This window comes from Panthera onca, chromosome B1 (genome assembly GCF_046562875.1).
Source record: "Panthera onca isolate mPanOnc1 chromosome B1, mPanOnc1 haplotype 2, whole genome shotgun sequence".
Taxonomy (NCBI): Eukaryota; Metazoa; Chordata; class Mammalia; order Carnivora; family Felidae; genus Panthera; species Panthera onca.
This window is the reverse complement of record NC_138342.1, coordinates 31600372-31617619: the sequence shown is the minus strand read 5'-3', so window position 1 is coordinate 31617619 and position 17248 is coordinate 31600372. Positions and strand designations below refer to the sequence as shown.

At 44.2% G+C, this 17248-nt stretch overlaps 1 protein-coding gene and 1 long non-coding RNA gene across 5 annotated transcripts in view; one reads left to right on the top strand and one right to left on the bottom strand.

Moving 5' to 3' along the window:
* TBC1D1 (TBC1 domain family member 1) overlaps window positions 1–17248 on the bottom strand; it is a 227163-nt gene that overhangs the window by 151590 nt on the left and 58325 nt on the right. The gene's annotated exons all lie outside the window — the stretch shown is intronic.
* LOC132692616 (uncharacterized) overlaps window positions 54–17248 on the top strand; it is a 63314-nt gene continuing 46119 nt past the window's right edge. Inside the window, exon 1 of the long non-coding RNA XR_013555316.2 lies at window positions 54–214. This is a non-coding gene — a long non-coding RNA (uncharacterized LOC132692616). The remainder of the gene's footprint in view (window positions 215–17248) is intronic.

Below are 17248 nucleotides of genomic sequence, written 5' to 3'. Positions count from 1 at the left end.
GGGAGGGGACGGAGGGGGAGGGGACGGAGCGCGGCCGACCCCGCCCACCCCCACCCCACCCCCCACGCTGGGCTCGCGGCGGGAAGTTGGCACGCGCGGGGATCGCGCACCTCGCGGCTGTACCCGGCTGCGCAGCTTCGGGAGGAGGAAACCCACACGCCTCGGACGTCCCTTTCGCACAACTTTCGGAGAACCGGGAAGTCCTCTCGCTCAGGTTGGATACAAGCCCCAGAGTTGAGAAAGCCCGCCCAACTTAACCGGGGTTGCCCCCACCCCCACAGCGTTTCTTTCTAAGCGCTCGAGATGGCGGGTAACAAAAGGACTAGTGTTTCCCTAGCCCCTAATACCTTTATATAATCAAAGGTGGTTTTCTTGGAGTCAGGAAACTAAGCTATTGAGACTCGGGGTGGGGGTAGGAAACGAAGCTCCTGCCAGCCGGCAGGTTTCAGCCACGTGAGAAATGGTGACTTCACCGGTTTTCTTCTCTCCCAAGGCAAGACGATAAGACAGTGTAGTCAGTTTATAGCTACAAAGGTTAAAGCTGAGTTTCTAACTCAAGACACCCCACAGTTCCACATTGGAAGAAAAAAAGAAAAAGTGCAAAGGTCTACTAGCCAGCGTGTAAATGTAAGTCATGTTGAGCCACTCACTGTGTGAATCAGGCCAAATAGCAACCCCAGACCGAGAACTGTGCTTCTCTTTCCTTTTGTCATATTGTGCATTATTTTCATGATAGGCCAATAGAAGATTTTATTCAAACGGTTTGGACCGTCTCCAAACGTCTGGAATCTGAGTCAGGTGGGTATATTACCCATTGCTGTGTAACAAATTATCCCCAAACTGAGAAGCTTAAAACACCGGTTTCTGGGGGGTCAGAAATCCAGAGCATCTTAGCTGGGTGCTCTGGCTCAGGTCACTCTTGTTGAGTTCAAGCGGTTAGCTGGGGCCGAGGCCATCCCAAAACTGGAGTGGGACTGAAGGATCCACTTTCAAGCACACTCCCATAGTTTGTTCCATACAGGCTGTTGGACTCAGGCCTTTGGTTTCTTTTCTTTTTTTCTTTCTTTTTTTTTTTTTTAATGTTTATTTATTTTGAGAGAGAGAGACAGTGTGAGCAGAGGTGGGGCAGGGAGAGAGGGAGACACAGCATCTGAAGCAGGCTCCAGGCTCTGAGCTGTCAGCACAGAGCCTGACATGGGGCTTGAACTGGTGAACCGGCTTATGACCTGAGCCAAAGTCAGACACTCAACCGACTGAGCCACCCAGGTGCCCCAAGGGCTTGGGTTTCTTGCTGCATCATGTGGTCCTCCCCATAGGGCTGCTCATAAAATGTCAGTTCGCATCCCCCCAAGTACAAATGATCTGAGAAACAGCATGTGTCCAAGAAGGAAATCAGTTGTTTTAGAAACTGATCTCGGAAGTGACAGCCCACAACTTCCGCTGTATTTTCTTCATTAAATGCAAGGAAATTAGTCCACACACAAGACAACGGGTATTACACACGGGTATGACTGCCAAGAAGAGAGGATCATGGGGGTGAGGGACATCTCATCCTCTTGTTTCTCCTTCCAGATAGAGTGCATGAGGAAAGCCAAGAGTGACAGCATTCTAACAGAGCCTACCTGGGTAAAAAAGGTCCTAAGAGCATCTTAAGGAACTGCTGTTCCTTCATTCTTTTAAACAGTGATTATTATTTCCTAAGAAATTAGGAGCTAGGGCACCTGGCTGGCTCAGCTGGAAGAGTATGCTGCTCTTAATCTCAGGGTCATGAGTTAAAGCCCCACATTGGGTGTAGAGATTACTAAAAAAAGAAGAAAATGAAAAGCTAGAAAAAGGGCGTGCATTGGCAGCCATTTAACCAAATCCTTCCCTGTTATCAAATCACTTCCTCCAAATAGAAGAGATTGAGTCTGACAAGTCCATTACACCAAGAGCCCTTCTGTCCTCCACAGCCTTGCTACTCAAAGAACCAGCAGCCTAGACACCATCTGGCAAGTTGTTAGACATGCAGAATCTCAGGCCCTGCCCTAATCCAGACCTACGGAGTCAGAACTTTGATTTTACCTTGATTCCATATGTCTAGTGTGCACATTCAAGTTTGGGATGCACTAGTATGTGAGAGTCATTGACGTGAGGCTTAAAATGGGTTTCTGGCCAACAGCCCCTAGAGAGAACAGCTAAAATTGTCTGGTGTCCTGGGAATGGTATGCACTAGGTCAGGTAGAGAGAGACCTGGAAGATTCCTAGGCAGCAACACAGTTTGATGGGACTGGATGGGCAGCTGAGGACCAGGTGGGACAAGCTGGGCCCATGACAGTCATCACCATACTCTATCACTCCCATCTCCAGACTGAGCTCTATAAAAATACCCCAGAATTTAGAAGCAACTCTAGGGTTGAAAGGACGAAAGGAACCTGAAATTGATGAAAGAAACCTGAGTTACTTCTGACCAAGATAAATTTTCTGCAAATTGGGCAGGAGATCTAAAGAAATTAGATTAAATTTAGGAGATAAAATCATACACTTCTTGCAAAAAAAGAAAAAGTCAGACCAAATCCTGGATGTAACACTTACAACGGGAAAGTGTGCTGGCAGGTGAAAAAAGGGACATCAAGTCCTCATTGTTTCAACCTGGATCCAGTTCTCCAAATATGCACTTCTGGGTGGAGGCTTCTCAGAACCTGGTTTGGACTTGCCTAAAGCTTATATATCCTTTAGACACACAGAGGTCTCCCTCTGCCCCAGATCTCTGCCTGATCCTGGACTGGGCAAAATCACTCATTTCATGGGAATATGGGAACATAAGGGCCTTTCCATTGAATAGACTTGATAGACCGTCAAATGCAGAGCTCTGCATATAGTTTAAGAAATAGAGGAGAAAGGTCTTATTTTAATTCACTGCCAGCATGGAGCTTGCCAGTCACACTGCAAGAAAAAATTCTATTATAATTTGGAATTTCACAAAAGGAAAACCATTAACATCAGACAAGCTACTGGTTCCACATTCAAATAAAACAATTTTCATTAAAACACCACCATCTGAAAAAAAAGTATCCTTCCCCCCAAGAAACTGTATATTCCCACAGGGAAGGACTATAGATATCCCAGGCACTGGTTTTCTGTTGTTGTTGTTTTTTTTAATGTTTATTTTTGAGAGAAAGAGCAGGGGAGGGGCAGAGAGAGGAGGACAGAGGACCCAAAGCCGGATCTGTGCTGACAGCAGAGAGGGCAATGCTGGGCTCGAACTCACAAACCATGAGATCATGACCTGAGCTCAGAAGCTTAACCGACTAAACCCCCAGGGTGCTCCCAGGCATTGGTTATTTTTAACAGCTCCCTGGTGATTGTCTCTCCGTCAGAATTGAGAACCCCTATGACAGACGAATCATTACTCAAAGGTGCTGATGATTCCCAGCCCTATCTATCACAGTTACCTGTGGTGCCCGGGGTGGGGGGGAAGAAGGGCAGATAAATTGGGGGTAGGGTCAGATCCTCAGAGATGTCAAAGGGCAGGCAGGTCACATAAATGTGTGAAGAAAGCCAGGTGTGAGACAATTAGGACTGAATGAGCTGTGGCATCTTGGAGAAGGGACACCCAATTATTAACAACTCCACCCAGCCCAGCAAAAATGGGTCACCCAAATGAATTCAGCCAGAGGTCAATACTGGTGTTGACCTTTAATTTTGCTGAAAGCTTGGAAGAACATGTGTGTCCCACGTCGGATGTAGAGATTACTTGCATGAATGAATTGAATAAATAACAATTTTAAAAAATATATATCCAAATAGGACTTCTGAGATCTAAACAAATGATTTATAGAAAATTCAAGACTGCTTTTTTTTTCTTTAATGTTTATTGTATATATTTTGAGAGACAGTGCAGGCAGGGGAAGGGCAGAGAGAGAATCCCAAGCAGGTTCTGTGCTTTTAGCACAGAGCCCCACTTAGGGCTTGATCCCACAAACCCCCAGATCATGACCTGAGCCAAGATGACAAGTTGAACACTTAACTGCCTGAGCCATCCAGCACCCCTATTTTTTTTTTCAAGACTGCTAAGTAACTTTTTTTTTTAATATTTATTTTTGAAGGAGACAGAGTGAACACAAGCGGGGAAGCGCTGGGGCGGGGGGGGGGGGGGGGGGGGGGGGTGGCGGGTAGACAGAGGATCTGAAGCAGGCTCCACGCTGACAGCAGCGAGCTAGGAGCCCAACATGGGGGCTCAAACTCAAAAACTGCGAGATCGTGACCTGAGCAGAGGTCAGACGTTCAACCACCTGAGTCACCCAGGTGCCCCTCTAAGTAACTTTAAAAGGATGATTTAATCTCAGTTTTCCTGAGACATTACAGGAGGACTTGAAAAGAGATGGTGGGGGGGAGACCCAGAAACTGGTAGAGTTGCTTCCCTTTTAAGTCTGACCGGAACCCTCCGAAATAACCCCAACACTGCTCCCACTCTTCTACCATGTACTTCCTTTGAGGAGAAGCAAGAGGCAAGGACCGCAGAGTCTCCTCTGAGAATTCCAGAGGAGATGAACCTCCTCGGCTGTGCTCCACCAGCTCAGAGGTGGAGGCAGAAAGGGGGGAGCCTACAAAAGCCTGACCTCACTCTGACGACCCTTCCTCCCCCATAAGACCTGGCTAAAAATAGGGCAGCCGTAATAGGAGGAAACTCAACTTGGTTTCAAGTGAATCAGAACCACTCGGCAACTATGATCCTGATACCAATGACAATATGGGTTTCCCCCCCGCCCACACACACCATCAAGCAATTCTCTGACACCAGCTGGGTACCCTACAATTCAACTCGATTCTGACACCATCAACCTGAAGTTAAGGGCTCAGTCCCACAAGACTGCAGCCCCCACACACACTTCCCAGAAGGCAATCACAAGGCCAAGTTGTCACCTGGGCTTCTGACCAGCCGGCCACAGGTTCTCCCATCCCCCTCCTCGAGTTCAAGTCCTATGTTAGCGCGGCTCACAGAACTCAGAACATTTTACTTACTAGATAACTGGTTTATTATAAAAGGCTGTAACTCAGGAACAGCCAGACGTCAGAGAGGCCTAGGGCAAAGTGTGAAGAAAGTGCACTTGCACACTCTCGGAAAGTGCCAGTGTCCTGCCATCTCTAAGTGTTCACCAAACTCAGAAGCTCTCCGAACCCTGTCATTTGGATTTTTAATGCAGGCCTCATTACCGAAGCATGATCAATTAAATCATTGGCCACTAGTGATGAAACTCAAACTTCAGCCCCTCTCCCCCCCCCCCCCCCCAGAGGTCAGGGGGTAGGACTGAATGTCCCTACTCTCTAATCCTGTGGTTGATTCCCTGGCAACCAGTCTCCTTTCTTAGGTGACCAAGGGGCTTCCAAAAGTCTCTTGATTAACATAACAAAAGGACACCTTCATTGCTCTCTTCACAGGAAATTCCAAAGGTTTTAGGAGCTCTGTGCCAGGAAAGGGGACCGACATCAAATGTATGTTTCTTATTATAAATCACAATATCACGGCAGCTAATCAGGGAGTGATTCAGTTCTAGCATATTCATCACCTATTGTGTAAAGCAACACAAGTCTTGGCAAGGAATAGAAATGTGACAAGGCCTGAATCTTGACCTCAAGGGAGATACAGGGTGGCTGGTAAGATTGGAAAGGGAACACCATGGGAGAGGCCCAGGTAAAGCTCCACGGAGTTCCCAGAAAAAAAACGAAAGGTAACTTAAGGCTGCAAAGGAAGCACGAGCTTCCTGGCTGGAAGGTGACAGGACATTTTTTTTTCTTTTTTTAAGTAATCTCTACACTCAATGAGGGGTTCGAAGTCATGACCCAGAATCAAGAGCCACATGTTCTACTGACTGAGCCAGCCAGGTGCCCCAAGACTTTACAACTTTCACAGATGGTGATGAGGGAGTGGGCTTTCTAGGAAGAAGGATCAGCTGGACAAAAGCATAAAAAATTGGTGCTTATCTCTGGAAATCAAGCCTTACTAAGATAAGGCAGAAAACAGAGCTCACATTGTAAAAAGAATTTTTAGTAAATTTTAGTTTGGAGGTGTGCAGTTATCCCTGTCTGGCATAAAACTTTGTTTCCAAAAAAAATATTTGCTGAGGGTACTATCAAGTCCAAAAAAATCATGCAACAAAATCCCTCTGCATGAACTGAAAACATATGCCATGAAAAAACTTGCTCATGAATGTTCACAGTACTAGTATTCATAACAGCTCTATAAAATAGAAACAACCCAAGAGTCCATCAACTGATGAATGGAGAAACAAAATGTAGTATCCCACACAACGGGTATCATTTTGTCGTAAAAAGTAGCGTGCTGATACATGCTAGGTGTAAATGGACCTTGAAAACATTATGCTCAGTGAAAGAAGCCAGACACAAAAGAGAACATATTGTATGATTCCATGGATAATATATATCCAGAATAGGCAAACCCATAGAGGCAGAAAGTAGATTCATGGTTTCCAGGAATTGGAAGGAGGGAAAAATGGGGAGTGATTGCTAATGAGTATAGGGTTTCTCTTTGGGATGATGAAAATATTTTGGAATTTTTAGTATATTCACTATACTAAATATACTAAAAAACTTAAATTTCATGGTATGTGAATTCTGTTGCAATTTTTTAAATCCTATGTGACAATGGTTAAATGACTTCAGGTAAGTTAATTCCATGAAGCTTTATATTAATGGAGCCCACGCTGTAGAGGGCTGTAGAGGGCTAGTTTTAGGATCTTTTTTTTTAAAGTAATCTCTACACCCAACGTGGGGCTTGAACTTACTACCCCTGGATCAAGAGTCTCATGCTGTACTGACTGAGCCAGCCAGGCGAAGAGGGCTAGTTTTAGGATTAAATGAGATGCAAATGAAGCATTTCCGCCTGAATCCTTGCATATAGTAGGTGCTCAAGAAACATTAGCTATAGTAGTAGTAGCAGTAGTAGGAAGAGTAGTGCCAGCAGGGATTGCTGTTGGTTAATGATGTGATTAATTTTATGTGTCCACTTAAAAGGGCTAAGGGATGCTCAGTTGGCTGGTAAAGATTATTTCTGGATATATCTGTGAAGGCATCTCTGGAGGAGATTAGCATTTGAATAGGTAGACTGACTAAAGAAGAGAGCTCTCACGCACAGCACATCGGGTTGGTATCATCCAATTGTGGAGGGCAGGAATAGGACAAAAAGCTGAGGAAGGGCGAATTGGTGCTCTCTACTTGAGCTGAGACATTCATCTTCTCTTGCCTATGGGCATCAGTGCTCTGGTTCTTGCGTCTTCTCCTTCAGACCAGGACTTACACTATCAGCCCCCAAACTCACACCCACTCCACCAGCCTTCCTGGTTCTCCAGCTTTGCCGACAGCAGATGGTGGAACTTGTTGGCCTCCGTAACCATATGACCCAATTCCTGTAATAAATCTCCTCTTACATATACCTATATCCTATTGGTTCTGTCTCTCTGGAGAACCCTAACATAGTATATGGTACAAATGCAAAAATAAAACAAATGATGGGCTGGAGGTCTCAAGTTCATGACTGAGTTTATAGACAGGACAAACAGTTGAGATCAAAGTGGAGATTGTTAGCCAAAACTAATTCCAGAATGAGTGGGCCTCCCCAATTCTCAATATTTGCTTCTCCCTTTTTATGAGTTGCTAAGTCTAGCAGCATGACTGTGCTCCATTTGTTACCTTAACTCTAAGGCACACTGTGAATGATTCCAAGTTTCTCTGGTAAATTCGTACAATTCTCGCTGGCCAGAGACTTGGAAGGCATGCACACACTTTCAGGCACCTCAGAAATTCCTACTTCAGCAATAAACCCTGCTCATTCCCACTACTACTATTCCATTCCTCTTCCCACCCATCCCACCCCTTCTGTCTACATCTCTCACTTTCTCTCAAGCACATACATGCAGTCACATTTTAAATCATGCTAAATTCAAAATGGAGTCTTTGGGTGGCAAGCCCAAGCACCCGAAGACCAGCTTCAGAACAAACAATGCTCAACAAATTGGTGAGGGAGGGAAGAGGAAAGATAAATTTGGTGAAGACTTATTTGAAGGTAGATAATAAATTCAGGTTATTAGCTAAAGAACATTCTACTTTAATGCATCCATATCAACGTTTAAATTTAGGTCTCTAATTTTGTTTTGATTTCCGTTACCAGGTTATAGTTTCTTGTTAGCCAGAATAACAGCAAACAGATTTAATAACATTTTTAATGGCTCCAGTCACCTTCAGTACATTTATCAAAAAGCCTTGCAAAATTAAAATCTGGCTGCAGCCCAATTAGAAATCGTAAGACTTTGCAGTGTAAAAAAGTGAGCCATTCAATTGTTAACTCTAGAGAGGACCAGTCTGTGACAGACCCCCTCAAGAGTAAAGTTCACACCAGTTTCTCTCTACCCTCAGCAGTCTTTTTAAAACAAATTCAGTTTATAGCAGATTTATCTCTTCATTAAAAGTAACAATTCATGAAAAGGCTTATGACATTTCTAACCGGCTAAATTAATATATTTGCTATTTTTTTAAATGTTTATATTTGAGAGAGAGAGAGAGAGACCGTGTGTGAGCGGGGGAGGGACAGAGAGCGAGGGAGACAAAGAATCTGGAGCAGGCTCCAGGCTCTGAGCTGTCAGCACAGAGCCCGACGTGGGGCTCGAACCCATGAACCATGAGATCATGACCTGAGCCAAAGTCTAACATCAACAGACTGAGCCATCCAGGCGCTCCTATATTTGCTATTTTAATATCTGTTCCCACCTCAGTATTTTTGCTTAATATGTATGGTCATTTTGTTCATTTTCTAGTTGGTAAGACATTCCAAAAATAGAAACAATGTTTTTCTACCTTTAGCTCAGTCTATAAAGTTTAAGCAAATAATCTTTTTTCCAAAGTACTGTACACACACGTTTCAAAATCATGGAAAAACCCAGCAGCAATTAGCTCATAAAAGAAAACACTGAAAATTTAGTCATAAGATTTTTGACATCCTCACCCTGTGTTATAACTAAACACGGATGCTCAGCTTTAAGCTCAGATATTTTTATTATAATTTATAATAAAAACATTAAAAACACCACCTTGCACAGCATTAATTTCACCAAAAAATAACTTTTTCTAAACTGAAAGTTATGTTTCTCCTAAAAAATGAGACTGAAAAATATTAATTCCCAAATCCATTAGTGAATAAAAATTGGACCAAAACTCCCCTTTCTCCCTTATTTCATAGATTACAATTTCCTAAAAAAAAAAAAAAAAAAAAAAAAAAGTGGCTTAGTTTACCTCTAATTAGCGTGATTTCCCACTTCTAAAACAATTTCTATTTACCCACTATCATCTAGTTCTTTAAAGTCATCAACTTTGAATCCAGCAATCGTGCTTCTTGGTATTTAGCCAAAGTAGTTGAAAACTTATGTCCATACAAAAACCTGCACACAGATGTTTGTAGCAGCTTTATTTAGTTACCAAAGCCCAGAAGCAACCAAGATGTCCTTCTGTAAGTGAATGGATAAACTGTGGTCCATCCAGATAATAGAATATTATTTAGTGCTAGAAAGAAATGAACTGCCAGACCATGGAAATACATGGAGGAACTGTAAATGCACATTACTAAAGGAAAGAGGCCAATCTGAAAAGGCTACATAGATATAATTCCAACTATATGACATTCTGGAAAACGTAGAACTATGGAACCAGTGAAAGATCAGTGGTTGTCAAGCGGTTGGGAATGGGAAGAGGGAGATGAATAGGTAGAGCACAGAGGATTTTTAGGGCAGTGACAATTACTTGTTATGCTGTTATAATGATGGATACATGTCATTCTACATTTTTCCAAACCCACAGAATATACAACACCAAGAGTGAGTCCTGATGTAAACTATGGACTTTGGGTGATCATGTTGTGTCCATACAGATTCACCAGTTGTAATAAATGTATTACCCTGCTGGCGGATGCCGATAATGGCAGAGGCTATTTATGTGTGGAGGCTGGGTGTAGGGGAAATCTCTATACTCTGTGCTCACTCTTTGCTGTGAATCTAAAACTATTCTAGAAAAATGAGGTCTTAAACAAAAGCATCAGGTTTGAAACACAATGGATACTCTTCTTGTAAATGCTCTCACTCTTTTCAAAGCCTAAATTTGTATATGTTGGTATTTTTGGATCACAATAGTTTTGGAACTGCACAGCAAGCACCTAAAAAGCAGAACAATGTCTCTCCCATGTTGGTAACTTGTGCCTGGTACAGAGCCACATACCTCTATAGTCACGCAAAGCAATTCACATCTGTTTCCTCGCTATAGCTTGAGATAGATACCTCCAAAACGTCCACCGAGCCATGTACGCTTGCATTTCACCCAGAGGAGAGTGCTGGTTATGCTCAGTGCAATTTTTAGGTGCACAGAGCAAGCACATTTCCCAGAAGTTGAGACCCAAGAGCCACATTCCTGGGTAAATGCCCCTCTCGGAACTTGAAGATAAAGGGTCCCTCTGGGTTCACAGCTTAGCAAAGTAATACGTAGGTTATAAAATAACCCATCTGCCTCCCAGTCTCTATATACAGCTAAAGCAGGTACATAATTGGAAACAATTTCTGCTGGCTTTGACAGGAGGTGTTAGGGACGAGAAGGTACAAGAAGGGAATGGCTTCCCTTTTCCCTTGATGTTCGAGTCTCCTTTGATTTCTCCAATGCTTCTAACGTAGGGAGGTCTGAGACACTGCCCTCTTCACCTGGGATTTTCCAGACTTGACAGAGGCCATGCTCAGGGTAAAGTGAAGATAAATCAGCCTGATAAGTCAGAGGAGGCTCAGAATTCATCTGAAGTGATCTGATTGATCTGAACACAGTCCTTTGGAGTCTTTCTCTCTGTGGAGGCAACACATCTCCAGAGACCGCCGAGGAGGGACGCAGGGATGGGCGTCCAATGTGCACTGCCAGCTTCTACCTACTCAAGACTGGCTGTGTGGTCTCAGGCAGCTCATGTCGCATCTCTGGGCCCATTTCCACCATGTACATTTCAGAGGTTACACTCAAGATCTCCAAGGTCCCTTCCAAGCTTCCCTTGGGAACGCTATGAAATAAGTGCTAAATTAAATGCCCGTGATGGGTTCATGCCTGGAAGCCTTAGCTCAGGGTCAAGGCAGAATTAAACAAACCTGCTTACCAATCTCAAGGTCCTGATGTTGCAAGGATACCAAAGCAGCCCTTGGAACTTTTCAGGAAACCTAGAGTTGGTTCCTTACCTCAGGGGAGAAGCTTGCAAGAATGAGTGCCTACAGCTCAGTGGTAGGGTGGGTCCCCTGCCTCCTGTCTGCAGTACCCCTTCTTCACGATCAAGGGTCAGGAAGGAGGGAAACAACATCTACTGAACATCTGTTGCATGCCAAGTATTTTCATATATTATCTCATCAATCCTTACAACAACCCCAAAGTCTTGTGGGCCCAACCACTGCCCTGCAAAACTGCAGGGTCAGGACCTCCATCCCAGTGTGTCCAGAAGGTGGGACTCCTGTCCCAGTAGGTCTGGAAGGCAGAGAATCAAGGCCAAGAGGATTTTTCTTAAGCCTTAAGATCTGATGGAGTTTTGCCTTGTAGTTGGGTTTTTGTTTTTTGGTTGTTTTTTTTTTGAATGGGAACATTTATTCTATGCCTGTTTCATCACTGTGTTTTGGAAGCACATAATTTGTTTGGTTTCACACATTCACAGCTTAGAGAGGAATTTGTCTCCGTGTATGTCAGCATGAATCATATCTCCAGTCTCACCCACATCTGATTTAGATGACCTTTAGATGAAATGCTGGACTTTAGATTTTTGAGTTGATGCTGGAGCAAGTGAAGACTTTGGGGGGTTTGGGAATGGAATAAATGTGTTTTGCATGTGAGAAACACATGAATTCGGGGGGGGCAGGGACAAAATGCTGTAGGCTTCAGGTTCACAGCCTCCCCAAATTCAGATGTTAACACTGAGTCCTCCACGTAATGGTAGTTGGAGGTGGGGTCTTTGGAAGTAATTAGGTCATGAGGGTGGAGCCATGGGGAATAGGATTGGTGTCCATGTAAAAGAGATCCCACAGGGCCCCTTGCCTCTCCCACCATGTGAGGAGACAGGAGAAGATGGCCATCTATGAACCGGGAAGTGGTCCTCACCAGACACTGGATCTGCCAGCACCTTGATCTTGAATTTCTCAGCCTCCAGAACTGTGAGACATAAATTTCTGTTGTTCACAAGCCACTCGGACTGGTGTTTTTTTTTTTTTTACAGTAACCCTAAGGAACTAAGACAAGTAAAAATAATAGTAATAGAACATGATGTGTATTGAGCGCTTACTATCTACCAGACAGTGCTTAAAACAGCAAACCTTTGGAAAGCACTCATTACAGGCCAGCCGTTGTTCTGAGCATTTCCAATGTGCAGACGGACCAGGAAGGCCAGATTTTGGATGGGGAAACTGCAGGGGCAGAACCAGGCTTCAGGCCCAAACACTCTGTCAACTTAACCACTTTATCACACGTAGCCCCTAATTATCATCTCAAAACTCTGCGGCAAAGATACTATTTATTCTATTTGGCAGACAAAGAAGCTGAGGGTCAGAAAGGTAAAATACCTCACCCAAGGTCGAGCCTGGGTAGAGCTGATGGTCTCTCACGGTGCAGGAAAGCAAATGGTCCTCAGTGCTATTAACACTGGGCTTCGTGCTCTAAGACTTCAGGGATCTATTCTCGTCAAGAAACGTTCTGAAGACACCCACCACCTTCCAACCAACAGCTGGCTTTGTCCGGGGTGGGGGGGGGGGGGGGAATTCTGCTGCTTTCGTGGGGCTGGGGGATGAGGCAATGGCAGCTAGGCTACATGGGGGTGGGCTTGAAACAGGAGCAGATTCTAATGAATAATCAAAAGAAAGAGAGGAAGAAAAAGAAAAGGAAGCAAGTCCTCTCTGGGTCTGAGGAAGCAGGGCGCTTCCCCGAGGCTACAGCTGGCTGGGGGCTAGTAAGAAGGAAATGAGGCCTCCAGCAGACTCCCCGCTGAGGCCACCCTGGGGACTGGCAAGCCCAACCCAACCGGAACCTGACCAGGGACAAAGCAGGGGCTGGGGCTCCTGGGTGTGGGGCAGGTGGCAGCAGTGATCCTCCCTAGGAAGAGGTGGCCTGGCTAACGGAATGAAAGACCCTGACCTCACAGTGCCAGAAAATTGGCTGAATGGGGTATGTCTTCTGCCAAAGTTTAATGACAGCCTGACTCTTTCAGTTAGAGGAGTCAGTGGGTCTAAGACAAGGTTTCCTCACAGGAAGCAGCCCATCACTCTGTTCCTCCTCTCCAACTGCGATGTTGTGGTACCAGGGCTTAAGGGCGGGCCAAGCCAAGAACGGTGCACCCAGATGTTGCTATATAGTTTCAATTCATAGCTGATACACAGTATATGTAGTTGGTGATTTCAGGCATCCAACTGTGGCCCCCTGTGTGCACAGCAGGGAACTTAAACCATGGAAGCATCCATGAATTCTTCGTCTCTTAGTAAGTATCTGTTGTACAACAGTGCACACCAGTCCCTGGAGATGCTACAGCACATAAGCCACCTGCCCCCAGAGGCGCGTGCTAGGCTCTAGTGGGCCCGCGCAGCAAGTAAACAGGAAACTGCACAGCCGGGTGAGGAGTGTCGCAAGAAGGAAAAGAGGGTGCTATGAGAGCACGCAGAGAGGGCCTGGAACCCAACGCTGCGGCCTGTAAACCCACCCAAAGGGCCTGAGGCTTAAAGATGCACACCAAGTCAAGCAGAAGTTAGCCACAAAAGGAAAAAGGAGTGAAATTATCCCTAATCTACAAAAGAGCAGAATCTGATGCTGGACTTTTTATTACATCCAACATTCTTGTTTTCTAAGTTTTGTTTGTTTGTTTGTTTGTTTAATTATAAAATATTTCCAGAGGCACCTGGGTGGCTCAGTCGGTTAAGCATCTGACTTCGGCTCAGGTCATGATCCCATGGTTCATGAGTTCCAGCCCCATGTCAGGTTCTGTGCTGACAACTCAGAGCCTGGAGCCTGCTTCAGATTCTTTGTCTCCCTCACTCTCTGCCCCTCCCCCCCTTGCACTCTGTCTCCCTCTCAAAAAGAAATAAACATTTAAAAAAATGTTTTTTTTAAAAAGAAAAAAAAATTTTTTTCCAAAAAATCAGATAGAATAATATGACAGATACTCATGTACCTTCTACCCAGTTTTAACAGTTTTAAATATTTGCGCATAGGTACATAAATGTATTTTTTTTAAAGAAATAAGATGTTACTTACAGAGATCTCCCTACAGGCCCAGGAGTACCCACCATCTAGTGCTAGGTCTATCTTCCCTCTCTGTTTTGATATGTTATCCCCATGAATAGTAATCCACAAACTATATTAACTCGCATTTTGTGCTTTTCAATTTGTTCCTATATGGTATCACAGTGTATACTATATTTTTGGCAGTTTCTTTTTTACATTCAACATGGTGTATTTTAACTGCTGATTGAAATTCAGTTGTAATAAATTGTATGACTATCCCATATCTGTTCCATTTTTTCTTTAAAGTAGGCTTCACGCCCAGAATGGAGCCCAACATGGGGCTTGAACTCACGACCCTGAGATCAAGACTTGAGTTGAGATCAAGAGTCAGATGCGTAAAAGACTGAGCCACCAGGCACACCTACTCCAGTTTTCATGGATATAGAATTTTTCCTTTTTAAAAAAAACATTTTGGGGGGGCACCTGGGTGGCTTAGTCGGTTGAGCGTCTGACTTTGGCTCAGGTCAGGATCTCGCCGTCCATGAGTTCCAGCCCTGCGTCGGGCTCTGTGCTGACAGCTCGGAGCCTGGGGCCTGCCTCCGATTCTGTTTCTCGCTCACTCTCTACCCCTCCGCCACTCGTGCTCTGTCTCTCTCAAACACTAAATAAACATTGAAAAAAAATTTTTTTAATTTTTTTAATGTTTATTTATATTTGAGAGAGAGAGAAAGAGAGATTGAGAGAAACAGTGTGTGAGCGGGGGAGGAGCAGAGGGAGAGGGAGACACAGAATCTGAAGCAGGCTCCAGGCTCTCAGCCGTCAGCACAGAGCCAGATGCGGGGCTCGAACTCACGAGCTGTTTGAGCCGTGAGATCATGACCTGAGCCGAAGTCAGAGGCTTACCTGACTGAGCCACCCAGGCACCCCTTTCCGGTTTTTTTTTTTTTTTTTTAACCACAAGAACACCTCTTCCTTGTCTCCTTGTGCACATGTCCATCACACATGCCTAAAAGTGGAACTGCCGGGCTACAGGTGTCCACATCTTCAACTCTGCTGCACATGGCCATACTCCTCTGCAGAATCACTGTGCCAATTTAGACTTACACCCGCGTGCATGGGTTCCTGTTGCTTCACATCCTTGCCAATCCTGATGTTATCAAGCTCTTAAATTTCAACATTCTAATGAGTGTGATGTTATTTTCTTACTTTAATCTGCCCTTGACTGGTTGCTAGACTGTTGCCTATCTTTTCAACGGGGGGCTTGAACTAACAACCCGGAGTAGCTGGCACATGCTACCTACTGAGCCAGGCTGACGCCCCTGGTTTGTATTTTCTTTTTTCTTTTTAATTTTTTTAAGTTTATTTACTTATTTTGAGAGAGAGAGAGCACAAGCAGGGTAGGGGCAGAGAGAGGGAGAGGAGAGAGAATCCCAAGCAGGCTCTGCGCTGTTAGCACAGAGCCTTATGAGGGGCTTGGACCCATGAGATCATGACTTGAGCTGAAGGCAGACACTTCACCAACTGAGCCACCCAGGTGCCCCTGGTTTGCGTTTTCTTAATGGTTTCGTATCTTCTGCCCTTGAGGATATGCAAAGAGATATCTGAAATGAAGAGTTCATGTTCATTTCGTGTAGGAGATACCTACACTAAATGATTAATCACTGCCCTGGAAACGTTGAAAGACCTTCAGAGAAGCTGCGAACCCCGTTCTGACCACAGGCACACTAAATCAAAGACCAGCTTACTGTTGGATTAGGGTGCTTTTTAAAATATTTTTTTGTCCAATTTGTGGTTTAATTCGTTTGATTTATTTCAGTATAGAATTTGACTTTTTATCATTGTTTATAACAATCCTGAAAAAAATCTATAGTCACATAACAACAAATTATTATAACGACCAACACCCTCATAGCTAAATCCATAGGCTAACAGACTAGAAAGCTATCCTCTAGCCAAACCTCTTTATTTACAAGTAATGAAGCTGAAGTCTGAGAGACTAAATTATTCATGTTTATTCACTCAACAAATATCTACTGAGCTTCTATACTATGTACCAGGCATTAAGCTAAGAATTTCACATAAATGTAAACATTAGACATTAAAACAAAATTTAGACACGTTTGAGGTCTCTAAATACAGCTTCAAGAGGTAAAATCTGAGAAGTTAAACAGCCTGCCTAAGGTTTATGAGTAGAGGAATGCAGGGTTAAGACACAAAGATTCTGACCCCAGCAATACTTTCAGTCTTGTCATAAGATACACTAGTGATGCTTGGCCTAAGTTCAAAACAGAGATATGAACCTTACAGGAGAACAGGGCCCTAGCATTCACACAATATGAGAAGAGATCCAGTTCCTTCATTGAAGAAGGCAATGGATGGGTTGGGGCTTATGCCCACATGTTATAGAAACTCTTCATTGGCCTGTGTGTCCAATGAGCCAAGACAAAGAGTACTTATGTGGAGAACACACCGTACAGTCAGCTCCAGGGGAAGAGTAAGTACTGGGACATCATGGTGAACAACAGTCATGGTCCCTGTCCCTCATGGGGCTCACAGTCTGGTGGAGCAGACAGACATTAAGCAAGTAAGGAAACCAGTGAAATACATAATTACAAAGTGCTGAGTGCTATGAAGGAAGGAACAAGGTAATGTGAGAGAGAAAGTCTTGTGGGCAAGAGACTTACTTTAGAATGTGCAGTCAATAAAGACCTCAATTAATGCTAAAACTGAGACCTGAATGAGGTAGCCATGTCACAAGTCAGGAGAAAAGCATGTGCAAAGGCTCTGAGAATGGAAGGGAAAAAATATCTCTGTGAATACAACAGAGAGAGTGAGTAGAAAGTGGCTCAAGATAAAGCTAGAGACATAAGCAAGGGACAAACCAGCCAAAGCCCTGAAGGCTGTGTTAAGGAGCTGAACTTTATCCTGAATGTAATCGGGAATATTGGTGGGTTTAAGGAAAGGAATCACATGGCTCAATCCTTTATTCTGG